The following is a 14,424-nucleotide window of genomic DNA, read 5'->3' as shown; positions in this document are numbered from 1 at the left end:
GTGGGTGTGTGGGTGGGTGGGTGTGTGGGTGGGTGTGTGGGTGTGTGGGTGGGTGTGTGGGTGGGTGTGTGGGTGTGTGGGTGGGTGTGTGGGTGTGTGGGTGGGTGTGTGGGTGGGTGTGTGGGTGTGTGGGTGGGTGTGTGGGTGGGTGTGTGGGTGTGTGGGTGGGTGTGGGTGTGTGGGTGGGTGTGTGGGTGGGTGTGTGGGTGTGTGGGTAGGTGTGTGGGTGCGTGGGTGGGTGCGTGGGTGGGTGCGTGGGTGCGTGGGTGGGTGTGTGGGTGGGTGTGTGAGTGTGTGGGTGGGTGTGTGGGTGTGTGGGTGTGTGGGTGGGTGTGTGGGTGGGTGTGTGGGTGGGTGGGTGTGTGGGTGGGTGTGTAGGTGGGTGTGTGGGTGTGTGGGTGGGTGTGTGGGTGGGTGTGTGGGTGGGTGTGTGGGTGGGTGGGTGTGTGGGTGGGTGTGTAGGTGGGTGTGTGGGTGTGTGGGTGGGTGTGTGGGTGTGTGGGTGGGTGTGTGGGTGGGTGTGTGGGTGGGTGTGTGGGTGGGTGGGTGTGTGGGTGGGTGTGTAGGTGGGTGTGTGGGTGGGCGTGTGGGTGGGTGGGTGGGTGCCGACGGATCTCTCTGCGAAACATATCCGCCGTTTATTTAAGGGGCCGTCCATAAATGACGTCACGCATCTAGGGGGCGGGGGGGGGTCAGACATTTGTGACGATGTGTGACGAGGGGGGGGGGGGTTGAGAAATGTGACGTCACATCAAAATGCGCAACTTTAAATAACTATAGACAACACGTTCTACTTAATTAAATAGACTTTTGAATAAATGTTTCCTCCTACAACATCAGAGTGCAGCGCCACATTAAATACGCACTACAATGACAATAGTTTAAAGCGATTTGAAGCGTGTTTTATTTTTTTTTGGGGGGGGGGGGGCAGAGCTTTGTGACGTCATATTTGAGGGGGGGGGGGGTCTGACTTCTTGTGACGCCGTGTGACGAAGGGGGGGGGGGGGGTCAAAAATCGTCCAAAATCGCGTGACGTCATTTATGGACGCCCCCAAAGCGGTCGTTGGATTTTTGACAACAAAAACCCAACGGATCGGCGGATGCGAACCTCGGCAATCAGAGCTTGGCAGAGTTCGTGCTGAGAGCAGCCCAGAGCACTTCGGGCTGAGTCGACCTAGAGAGAGGGCGTCACAGGTAGCGAGGTCCGCAGTGGTTCGGGTATCACACTGCATGTTTAGCACACAAAGGCAAAGATACCCCGTGTAGCCTCTAACACACCGTCGGGGCAAGTGCTGTTAGTGGCGAGCAGCAGAGAAACGCCTGTGGCACACGAGGGGGTGGGTGGCCAGCAATCTCCCCCGACCGCCTTTGTCTCCCCACGGTGGCGATGTTTACTCCACACCGCACCGGGTACTCATTTACGGCTGAGCTGACCTAGGGGAGGCCCGGCACCCACACACACATACGGAGAGTCACGCTCGGGCACTCACTCCCATATTTATGTATTTAGCTTGGACCGCTCGCTGCTCAGTTCTGGGTGGGCCGCTTCCAGCTCTGTGTGGAATGCTGAAGAGGGGCCCTGCAATGCCAAACTTCGCGTTACTACCCATTCACCCACCCCCACCCACCCACTCACTACCCACCCACCCCCTCACTACCCACCCATCCACCCACCCCCTCACTACCCACCCACCCCCTCACTACCCACCCACCCACCCCCTCACTACCCACCCACCCACTCACCCCCTCTACCCACCCATCCACCCACCCCCCTCTACCCACCCACCCCCACCCACCCACTCACCCCCCTCACTACCCACCCACCCATCCACCCCCCTCTACCCACCCACCCATCCACCCACCCCCACCCACCCGCTCACCCTCACTACCCACCCACCCATCCACCCCCTCACTACCCACCCACCCACTCACTACCCACCCACCCCCTCACTACCCACCCATCCATCCACCCCCTCACTACCCACCCACCCCCTCACTACCCACCCACCCACCCCCTCACTACCCACCCACCCACTCACCCCCTCTACCCACCCATCCACCCACCCCCCTCTACCCACCCACCCCCACCCACCCACTCACTACCCACCCACCCCCTCACTACCCACCCACCCATCCACCCCCCTCTACCCACCCACCCATCCACCCCCCTCTACCCACCCACCCCCACCCACCCACTCACCCCCCTCACTACCCACCCACCCATCCACCCCCCTCTACCCACCCACCCATCCACCCACCCCCACCCACCCGCTCACCCTCACTACCCACCCACCCATCCACCTACCCGCCCACCCCCCTCTACCCACCCACCCATCCACCCCCTCACTACCCACCCACCCCCTCTACCCACCCACCCATCCACCCACCCCCACCCACCCGCTCACCATCACTACCCACCCCCTCTACTACTACCCACCCATTCACCCACCCACTACCCATCCACCCCCTGCACCCACCCACCCACCCTCCCCTACTACCCACCCACCCACCCATCCACCCACCCCCCTCTACCCACCCACCTATCCACCCACCCCCCTCTACCCACCCATCCACCCACCCACCCACCCCCCTCACTACCCACCCACCCACCCACCCCCCACTACCCCCCCCACCCCATCCACCCACCCACCCACCCTCCCCTACTACCCACCCATCCACCCACCCACCCCCCTCTATCCACCCATCCACCCACCCACCCCCCTCACTACCCACCCACCCCTGCACCCACCCACCAATTCCAGAATTGCCTCCCACCCTCCCCTCCCCACCGCTCCCCGCCAGTGTGGACGCGAGAGGCAGAAACGACGGGAAACTTCGTCACGCGGGACGGATCGTGGCTGGAGTCGGAGTCGTGTGGGGACGGATTCCTCACAATGCACGGTGACCGCCGTGAACGGGATTACTTCCATGGTGAACTGGACTCCCATGGTGAACTGGACTCCCATGGTGAACTGGACACCCATGGTGAACTGGACTCCCATGGTGAACTGGACTCCCATGGTGAACTGGACTTCTTGGTTAACTGGATTTCTCCTTATTATTATTCCATGGTGAACTGTGACTTCTTCTTCTTATTCCATGGTGAACTGGACTTCGTCTACTTCCATGGTGAAGGGGATTTCTTCTTCTATGATGAACTGGACTCCCATGGTAAACTGGACTCCCATGGTGAACTGGACACCCATGGTGAACTGGACTCCCATGGTGAACTGGACTCCCATGGTAAACTGGACTCCCATGGTGAACTGGACTCCCATGGTAAACTGGACTCCCATGGTAAACTGTACTCCCATGGTAAACTGTACTCCCATGGTGAACTGGACTCCCATGGTGAACTGGACTCCCATGGTGAACTGGACTCCCATGGTGAACTGGGCTTCCATGGTGAACTGGACTCCCATGGTGAACTGGACTCCCATGGTGAACTGGACTCCCATGGTGAACTGGACTCCCATGGTGAACTGGACTCCCATGGTGAACTGGACTCCCATGGTAAACTGGACACCCATGGTAAACTGGACTCCCATGGTGAACTGGACTCCCATGGTGAACTGGGCTTCCATGGTGAACTGGACTCCCATGGTGAACTGGACTCCCATGGTGAACTGGACTCCCATGGTGAACTGGACTCCCATGGTGAACTGGACTCCCATGGTAAACTGGACTCCCATGGTGAACTGGACTCCCATGGTAAACTGGACTCCCATGGTAAACTGGACTCCCATGGTGAACTGGACTCCCATGGTAAACTGGACTCCCATGGTGAACTGGGCTTCCATGGTAAACTGTACTCCCATGGTGAACTGGACTCCCATGGTGAACTGGACTCCCATGGTGAACTGGACTCTCATGGTGAACTGGACTCCCATGGTAAACTGGACTCCCATGGTGAACTGGACTCCCATGGTGAACTGGGCTTCCATGGTAAACTGGACTCCCATTGTGAACTGGACTCCCATGGTAAACTGGACTCCCATGATGAACTGGACTCCCATGGTGAACTGGGCTTCCATGGTAAACTGGACTCCCATTGTGAACTGGACTCCCATGGTAAACTGTACTCCCATGGTGAACTGGACTCCCATGGTCAAACACTGAGTCCCATAGTCCCATCACACAGAGACCCACAGACCCACACAGCGACCCACAGACTCACAACAGCGACCCACAGACTCACACAGAGACCCATAGACTCACACAGAGACCCACAGACTCACACAGACACCCACAGACTCACAACAGCGACCCACAGACTCACACAGACACCCACAGACTCACACAGCGACCCACAGACTAACACAGAGACCCATAGACTCACACAGAGACCCACAGACTCACACAGACACCCACAGACTCACACAGCGACCCACATACTCACACAGAGACCCATAGACTCACACAGAGACCCACAGACTCACACAGACACCCACAGACTCACACAGCGACCCACAGACTAACACAGAGACCCACAGACTCACACAGCGACCCACAGACTCACACAGACACCCACAGACTCACACAGAGACCCATAGACTCACACAGAGACCCACAGACTCACACAGACACCGACAGACTCACACAGAGACCCATAGACTCACACAGCGACCCACAGACTAACACAGACACCCACAGACTCGCACAGCGACCCACAGACTAACACAGCGACCCACAGACTCACACAGCGACCCACAGACTAACACAGCGACCCACAGACTCACACAGACACCCACAGACTCACAACAGCGACCCACAGACTCACACAGACACCCACAGACTCACACAGAGACCCACAGACCCACACAGCGACCCACAGACTCGCACTTAGACCCATAGACTCATGACACTGAGAGCCATAGACATTACTCATAGACTAACATTGCCCATAGACTAATATTGTCCAAAGTGCAATATATCCCATCGTCTAACATTTCCCAAAATGTAACATTTCCCAAAGTGTAACATTTCCCAAAGTGTAACATTTCCCAAAGTGTAACATTTCCCAAAGTCTAACATTTCCCAAAGTGTAACATTGCCCATATAATCACATTGCCCATATAATCACATTGCCCAAAGTCTAACATTAACCAAAGTCTAAAATTGCCCAAAGTCTAACATTGCCCAAAGTGTAACATTGCCCATATAATCACATTGCCCATATAATCACATTGCCCAAAGTCTAACATTGCCCATAGTCTAACATTGCACGTGTAAAATGAAGCTCCCTCCAGTAGTCGTGGTGTGTGACTGTGGTAATCCAGAACCGACCGTACACCCCGCGTAACGACGCAATGCCCCGATCCTCAAATACGAAGAAGTCATCATCACAGCGATGGCGACCAAGATGATGCGCTACGACTCAGCTCCTCCGCTCGCTACTACATCAGCAGCCCGTGATGGAAGAAGATTGGTGCTGCACTCTCATGAAATCGAGCCTGGCGTTCCTGGGTGTATCTGTCCTCATAATCGGGGCGCCAGGGTGGCCAGAAGATGTTATCTCCTCCGCCCGGTATGCAGGAGGTCGTGGGTCCGGTCCCAAACCAGACGCCTGCTGCTGTGTACGTGGAGTCTGCGTCTCTCTCTCCCCGTGGTCGCGTGGGTCCCCCGGTTGTTCCCCTCCAGATTTGTAATGAACGTCACCACGCGTCTAGAGAGTTTGGCTACTGATTTAAATGTCCTAGTGGTGATGATGATGATGACAGGCCATTTGGTTGAGCTATCATTTGTGACGGCCAGGTTGCTTCTGAAGAAGAGCTACACAGCTCAGTGGGGCGTTATCAGGTGAAATACAACGTCGTTTAGTTGAGCCTCTTCGTCGTGGCATTCACAGAGAACCCTGAGAATCTAAGAGCTGACTTAGTCTGACTCTGAGTCTCAGACATTAACACAGAACCATGAGAATCCAGGAGCTGACTAAGTCTGGCTCTATGAGTCTCAGGAATTAACACAGAACCCTGAGAATCCAGGAGCTGACTTAGTCTGGCTCTGTGAGTCTCAGGCATTAACACAGAACCCTGAGAATCCAGGAGCTGACTTAGTCTGGCTCTGTGAGTCTCAGGCATTAACACAGAACCATGAGAATCCAGGAGCTGACTTAGTCTGGCTCTGTGAGTCTCAGGCATTAACACAGAACCCTGAGAATCCAGGAGCTGACTTAGTCTGGCTCTGTGAGTCTCAGGCATTAACACAGAACCCTGAGAATCCAGGAGCTGACTTAGTCTGGCTCTGTGAGTCTCAGGCATTAACACAGAACCCTGAGAATCCAGGAGCTGACTTAGTCTGGCTCTGTGAGTCTCAGACATTGACACAGAACCCTGAGAATACAAGAGCTGACTTAGTCTGACTCTATGAGTCTCAGGCATTAACACAGAACCCTGAGAATCCAGGAGCTGACTTAGTCTGGCTCTGTGAGTCTCAGGCATTAACACAGAACCCTGAGAATCCAGGAGCTGACTTAGTCTGGCTCTGTGAGTCTCAGGCATTAACACAGAACCATGAAAATCCGACAGCTGACTTAGTCTGGCTCTGTGAGTCTCAGGCATTTACACAGGACCCTGAGAATCAAGTAGCTGACTTAGTCTGGCACTATGAGTCTCAGACATTAACACAGAACCCTGAGAATCCAGGAGCTGACTTAGTCTGGCTCTGTGAGTCTCAGGCATTAACACAGAACCATGAAAATCCAGGAGCTGACTTAGTCTGGCTCTGTAAGTCTCAGGCATTAACACAGAACCCTGAGAATCCAGGAGCTGACTTAGTCTGGCTCTGTGAGTCTCAGGCATTAACACAGAACCCTGAGAATCCAGGAGCTGACTTAGTCTGGCTCTGTGAGTCTCAGGCATTAACACAGAACCCTGAGAATCCAGGAGCTGACTTAGTCTGGCTCTGTGAGTCTCAGGCATTAACACAAAACCCTGAGAATCCAGGAGCTGACTTAGTCTGGCTCTATGAGTCTCAGGCATTAACACAAAACCCTGAGAATCCGACAGCTGACTTAGTCTGGCTCTATGAGTATCAGGCATTAACACAGAACCCTGAGAATCCAGGAGCTGACTTAGTCTGGCTCTGTGAGTCTCAGGCATTAACACAAAACCCTGAGAATCCAGGAGCTGACTTAGTCTGGCCCTGTGAGTCTCAGGCATTAACACAAAACCCTGAGAAACCAGGAGCTGACTTAGTCTGGCTCTGTGAGTCTCAGGCATTAACACAGAACCATGAAAATCCGACAGCTGACTTAGTCTGGCTCTATGAGTATCAGGCATTAACACAGAACCCTGAGAATCCAGTAGCTGACTTAGTCTGGCACTATGAGTCTCAGGCATTAACACAGAACCCTGAGAATCCAGGAGCTGACTTAGTCTGGCTCTGTGAGTCTCAGGCATTAACACAGAACCCTGAGAATCCAGGAGCTGACTTAGTCTGGCTCTGTGAGTCTCAGGCATTAACACAGAACCCTGAGAATCCAGGAGCTGACTTAGTCTGGCTCTGTGAGTCTCAGGCATTAACACAGAACCCTGAGAATCCAGGAGCTGACTTAGTCTGGCTCTGTGAGTCTCAGGCATTAACACAGAACCATGAAAATCCGACAGCTGACTTAGTCTGGCTCTATGAGTCTCAGGCATTAACACAGAACCCTGAGAATCCAGGAGCTGACTTAGTCTGGCTCTGTGAGTCTCAGGCATTAACACAGAACCATGAAAATCCGACAGCTGACTTAGTCTGGCTCTATGAGTATCAGGCATTAACACAGAACCCTGAGAATCCAGGAGCTGACTTAGTCTGGCTCTGTGAGTCTCAGGCATTGACACAGAACCCTGAGAATCTAAGAGCTGACTTAGTCTGGCTCTGTGAGTCTCAGGCATTAACACAGAACCCTGAGAATCCAGGAGCTGACTTAGTCTGGCACTATGAGTCTCAGGCATTAACACAGAACCATGAGAATCCAGGAGCTGACTTAGTCTGGCTCTATGAGTCTCAGGCATTAACACAGAACCCTGAGAATCCAGGAGCTGACTTAGTCTGGCTCTGTGAGTCTCAGGCATTAACACAGAACCCTGAGAATCCAGGAGCTGACTTAGTCTGACTCTATGAGTCTCAGGCATTAACACAGAACCCTGAGAATCCTAGAGCTGACTTAGTCTGACTCTATGAGTCTCAGGCATTAACACAGAACCATGAGAATCCAGGAGCTGACTTAGTCTGGCTCTGTGAGTCTCAGGCATTAACACAGAACCCTGAGAATCCAGGAGCTGACTTAGTCTGACTCTATGAGTCTCAGGCATTAACACAGAACCCTGAGAATCCTAGAGCTGACTTAGTCTGACTCTATGAGTCTCAGGCATTAACACAGAACCATGAGAATCCAGGAGCTGACTTAGTCTGGCTCTGTGAGTCTCAGGCATTAACACAGAACCCTGAGAATCCAGGAGCTGACTTAGTCTGGCTCTGTGAGTCTCAGGCATTAACACAGAACCATGAAAATCCGACAGCTGACTTAGTCTGGCTCTGTGAGTCTCAGGCATTAACACAGGACCCTGAGAATCAAGTAGCTGACTTAGTCTGGCACTATGAGTCTCAGACATTAACACAGAACCCTGAGAATCCAGGAGCTGACTTAGTCTGGCTCTGTGAGTCTCAGGCATTAACACAGAACCATGAAAATCCAGGAGCTGACTTAGTCTGGCTCTGTAAGTCTCAGGCATTAACACAGAACCCTGAGAATCCAGGAGCTGACTTAGTCTGGCTCTGTGAGTCTCAGGCATTAACACAGAACCCTGAGAATCCAGGAGCTGACTTAGTCTGGCTCTGTGAGTCTCAGGCATTAACACAGAACCCTGAGAATCCAGGAGCTGACTTAGTCTGGCTCTGTGAGTCTCAGGCATTAACACAAAACCCTGAGAATCCAGGAGCTGACTTAGTCTGGCTCTATGAGTCTCAGGCATTAACACAAAACCCTGAGAATCCGACAGCTGACTTAGTCTGGCTCTATGAGTATCGGGCATTAACACAGAACCCTGAGAATCCAGGAGCTGACTTAGTCTGGCTCTGTGAGTCTCAGGCATTAACACAAAACCCTGAGAATCCAGGAGCTGACTTAGTCTGGCTCTGTGAGTCTCAGGCATTAACACAAAACCCTGAGAAACCAGGAGCTGACTTAGTCTGGCTCTGTGAGTCTCAGGCATTAACACAGAACCATGAAAATCCGACAGCTGACTTAGTCTGGCTCTATGAGTATCAGGCATTAACACAGAACCCTAAGAATCCAGTAGCTGACTTAGTCTGGCACTATGAGTCTCAGGCATTAACACAGAACCCTGAGAATCCAGGAGCTGACTTAGTCTGGCTCTGTGAGTCTCAGGCATTAACACAGAACCCTGAGAATCCAGGAGCTGACTTAGTCTGGCTCTGTGAGTCTCAGGCATTAACACAGAACCCTGAGAATCCAGGAGCTGACTTAGTCTGGCTCTGTGAGTCTCAGGCATTAACACAGAACCCTGAGAATCCAGGAGCTGACTTAGTCTGGCTCTGTGAGTCTCAGGCATTAACACAGAACCATGAAAATCCGACAGCTGACTTAGTCTGGCTCTATGAGTCTCAGGCATTAACACAGAACCCTGAGAATCCAGGAGCTGACTTAGTCTGGCTCTGTGAGTCTCAGGCATTAACACAGAACCATGAAAATCCGACAGCTGACTTAGTCTGGCTCTATGAGTATCAGGCATTAACACAGAACCCTGAGAATCCAGTAGCTGACTTAGTCTGGCTCTGTGAGTCTCAGGCATTGACACAGAACCCTGAGAATCTAAGAGCTGACTTAGTCTGGCTCTGTGAGTCTCAGGCATTAACACAGAACCCTGAGAATCCAGGAGCTGACTTAGTCTGGCACTATGAGTCTCAGGCATTAACACAGAACCATGAGAATCCAGGAGCTGACTTAGTCTGGCTCTATGAGTCTCAGGCATTAACACAGAACCCTGAGAATCCAGGAGCTGACTTAGTCTGGCTCTATGAGTATCAGGCATTAACACAGAACCCTGAGAATCCAGTAGCTGACTTAGTCTGGCACTATGAGTCTCAGGCATTAACACAGAACCCTGAGAATCCAGGAGCTGACTTAGTCTGGCTCTGTGAGTCTCAGGCATTAACACAGAACCCTGAGAATCCAGGAGCTGACTTAGTCTGGCTCTGTGAGTCTCAGGCATTAACACAGAACCCTGAGAATCCAGGAGCTGACTTAGTCTGGCTCTGTGAGTCTCAGGCATTAACACAGAACCCTGAGAATCCAGGAGCTGACTTAGTCTGGCTCTGTGAGTCTCAGGCATTAACACAGAACCATGAAAATCCGACAGCTGACTTAGTCTGGCTCTATGAGTCTCAGGCATTAACACAGAACCCTGAGAATCCAGGAGCTGACTTAGTCTGGCTCTGTGAGTCTCAGGCATTAACACAGAACCATGAAAATCCGACAGCTGACTTAGTCTGGCTCTATGAGTATCAGGCATTAACACAGAACCCTGAGAATCCAGTAGCTGACTTAGTCTGGCTCTTTGAGTCTCAGGCATTGACACAGAACCCTGAGAATCTAAGAGCTGACTTAGTCTGGCTCTGTGAGTCTCAGGCATTAACACAGAACCCTGAGAATCCAGGAGCTGACTTAGTCTGGCACTATGAGTCTCAGGCATTAACACAGAACCATGAGAATCCAGGAGCTGACTTAGTCTGGCTCTATGAGTCTCAGGCATTAACACAGAACCCTGAGAATCCAGGAGCTGACTTAGTCTGGCTCTGTGAGTCTCAGGCATTAACACAGAACCCTGAGAATCCAGGAGCTGACTTAGTCTGACTCTATGAGTCTCAGGCATTAACACAGAACCCTGAGAATCCTAGAGCTGACTTAGTCTGACTCTATGAGTCTCAGGCATTAACACAGAACCATGAGAATCCAGGAGCTGACTTAGTCTGGCACTATGAGTCTCAGACATTAACACAGAACCCTGAGAATCCAGGAGCTGACTTAGTCTGGCTCTGTGAGTCTCAGGCATTAACACAGAACCATGAAAATCCAGGAGCTGACTTAGTCTGGCTCTGTAAGTCTCAGGCATTAACACAGAACCCTGAGAATCCAGGAGCTGACTTAGTCTGGCTCTGTGAGTCTCAGGCATTAACACAGAACCCTGAGAATCCAGGAGCTGACTTAGTCTGGCTCTGTGAGTCTCAGGCATTAACACAGAACCCTGAGAATCCAGGAGCTGACTTAGTCTGGCTCTGTGAGTCTCAGGCATTAACACAAAACCCTGAGAATCCAGGAGCTGACTTAGTCTGGCTCTATGAGTCTCAGGCATTAACACAAAACCCTGAGAATCCGACAGCTGACTTAGTCTGGCTCTATGAGTATCAGGCATTAACACAGAACCCTGAGAATCCAGGAGCTGACTTAGTCTGGCTCTGTGAGTCTCAGGCATTAACACAAAACCCTGAGAATCCAGGAGCTGACTTAGTCTGGCTCTGTGAGTCTCAGGCATTAACACAAAACCCTGAGAAACCAGGAGCTGACTTAGTCTGGCTCTGTGAGTCTCAGGCATTAACACAGAACCATGAAAATCCGACAGCTGACTTAGTCTGGCTCTATGAGTATCAGGCATTAACACAGAACCCTGAGAATCCAGTAGCTGACTTAGTCTGGCACTATGAGTCTCAGGCATTAACACAGAACCCTGAGAATCCAGGAGCTGACTTAGTCTGGCTCTGTGAGTCTCAGGCATTAACACAGAACCCTGAGAATCCAGGAGCTGACTTAGTCTGGCTCTGTGAGTCTCAGGCATTAACACAGAACCCTGAGAATCCAGGAGCTGACTTAGTCTGGCTCTGTGAGTCTCAGGCATTAACACAGAACCCTGAGAATCCAGGAGCTGACTTAGCCTGGCTCTGTGAGTCTCAGGCATTAACACAGAACCATGAAAATCCGACAGCTGACTTAGTCTGGCTCTATGAGTCTCAGGCATTAACACAGAACCCTGAGAATCCAGGAGCTGACTTAGTCTGGCTCTGTGAGTCTCAGGCATTAACACAGAACCATGAAAATCCGACAGCTGACTTAGTCTGGCTCTATGAGTATCAGGCATTAACACAGAACCCTGAGAATCCAGTAGCTGACTTAGTCTGGCTCTGTGAGTCTCAGGCATTGACACAGAACCCTGAGAATCTAAGAGCTGACTTAGTCTGGCTCTGTGAGTCTCAGGCATTAACACAGAACCCTGAGAATCCAGGAGCTGACTTAGTCTGGCACTATGAGTCTCAGGCATTAACACAGAACCATGAGAATCCAGGAGCTGACTTAGTCTGGCTCTATGAGTCTCAGGCATTAACACAGAACCCTGAGAATCCAGGAGCTGACTTAGTCTGGCTCTGTGAGTCTCAGGCATTAACACAGAACCCTGAGAATCCAGGAGCTGACTTAGTCTGACTCTATGAGTCTCAGGCATTAACACAGAACCCTGAGAATCCTAGAGCTGACTTAGTCTGACTCTATGAGTCTCAGGCATTAACACAGAACCATGAGAATCCAGGAGCTGACTTAGTCTGGCTCTGTGAGTCTCAGACATTAACACAAAACCCTGAGAATCCAGGAGCTGACTTAGTCTGGCGCTGTGAGTCTCAGGCATTAACACAGAACCCTGAGAATCCGACAGCTGACTTAGTCTGACTCTATGAGTCTCAAGCATTAACACAGAACCCTGAGAATCCAGGAGCTGACTTAGTCTGGCTCTATGAGTCTCAGGCATTAACACAGAACCCTGAGAATCCAGGAGCTGACTTAGCCTGGCTCTGTGAGTCTCAGGCATTAACACAGAACCATGAAAATCCGACAGCTGACTTAGTCTGGCTCTATGAGTCTCAGGCATTAACACAGAACCCTGAGAATCCAGGAGCTGACTTAGCCTGGCTCTGTGAGTCTCAGGCATTAACACAGAACCATGAAAATCCGACAGCTGACTTAGTCTGGCTCTATGAGTCTCAGGCATTAACACAGAACCCTGAGAATCCAGGAGCTGACTTAGTCTGGCTCTGTGAGTCTCAGGCATTAACACAGAACCATGAAAATCCGACAGCTGACTTAGTCTGGCTCTATGAGTATCAGGCATTAACACAGAACCCTGAGAATCCAGTAGCTGACTTAGTCTGGCTCTGTGAGTCTCAGGCATTGACACAGAACCCTGAGAATCTAAGAGCTGACTTAGTCTGGCTCTGTGAGTCTCAGGCATTAACACAGAACCCTGAGAATCCAGGAGCTGACTTAGTCTGGCACTATGAGTCTCAGGCATTAACACAGAACCATGAGAATCCAGGAGCTGACTTAGTCTGGCTCTATGAGTCTCAGGCATTAACACAGAACCCTGAGAATCCAGGAGCTGACTTAGTCTGGCTCTGTGAGTCTCAGGCATTAACACAGAACCCTGAGAATCCAGGAGCTGACTTAGTCTGACTCTATGAGTCTCAGGCATTAACACAGAACCCTGAGAATCCTAGAGCTGACTTAGTCTGACTCTATGAGTCTCAGGCATTAACACAGAACCATGAGAATCCAGGAGCTGACTTAGTCTGGCTCTGTGAGTCTCAGACATTAACACAAAACCCTGAGAATCCAGGAGCTGACTTAGTCTGGCGCTGTGAGTCTCAGGCATTAACACAGAACCCTGAGAATCCGACAGCTGACTTAGTCTGACTCTATGAGTCTCAAGCATTAACACAGAACCCTGAGAATCCAGGAGCTGACTTAGTCTGGCTCTATGAGTCTCAGACATTAACACAGCACCCTGAGAATCCAGGAGCTGACTTAGTCTGGCTCTGTGAGTCTCAAGCATTAACACAGAACCCTGAGAATCCAGGAGCTGACTTAGTCTGGCTCTGTGAGTCTCAGGCATTAACACAGAACCCTGAGAATCCAGGAGCTGACTTAGTCTGGCTCTGTGAGTCTCAGGCATTAACACAGAACCCTGAGAATCCTAGAGCTGACTTACTCTGGCTCTGTGAGTCTCAGGCATTAACACAGAACCCTGAGAATCCGACAGCTGACTTAGTCTGGCTCTGTGAGTCTCAGGCATTAACACAGAACCCTGAGAATCCGAAAGCTGACTTAGTCTGGCGCTGTGAGTCTCAGGCATTCACACAGAACCCTGAGAATCCAGGAGCTGACTTAGTCTGGCGCTGTGAGTCTCAGGCATTAACACAGAACCCTGAGAATCCAGGAGCTGACTTAGTCTGGCTCTGTGAGTCTCAGGCATTAACACAGAGCCCTGAAAATCCAGGAGCTGACTTAGTCTGGCTCTATGAGCCTCAGACATTAACACAGAACCCTAAGACCCAGGTGCCACAGGTCGACTAACTGAGATGACTGAGATGAGTGGC

The sequence above is a fragment of the Lampetra fluviatilis genome, chromosome 63 (assembly GCF_964198595.1).
Source record: "Lampetra fluviatilis chromosome 63, kcLamFluv1.1, whole genome shotgun sequence".
Taxonomy (NCBI): Eukaryota; Metazoa; Chordata; class Hyperoartia; order Petromyzontiformes; family Petromyzontidae; genus Lampetra; species Lampetra fluviatilis.
Note: the sequence above shows the minus strand (reverse complement) of the source record.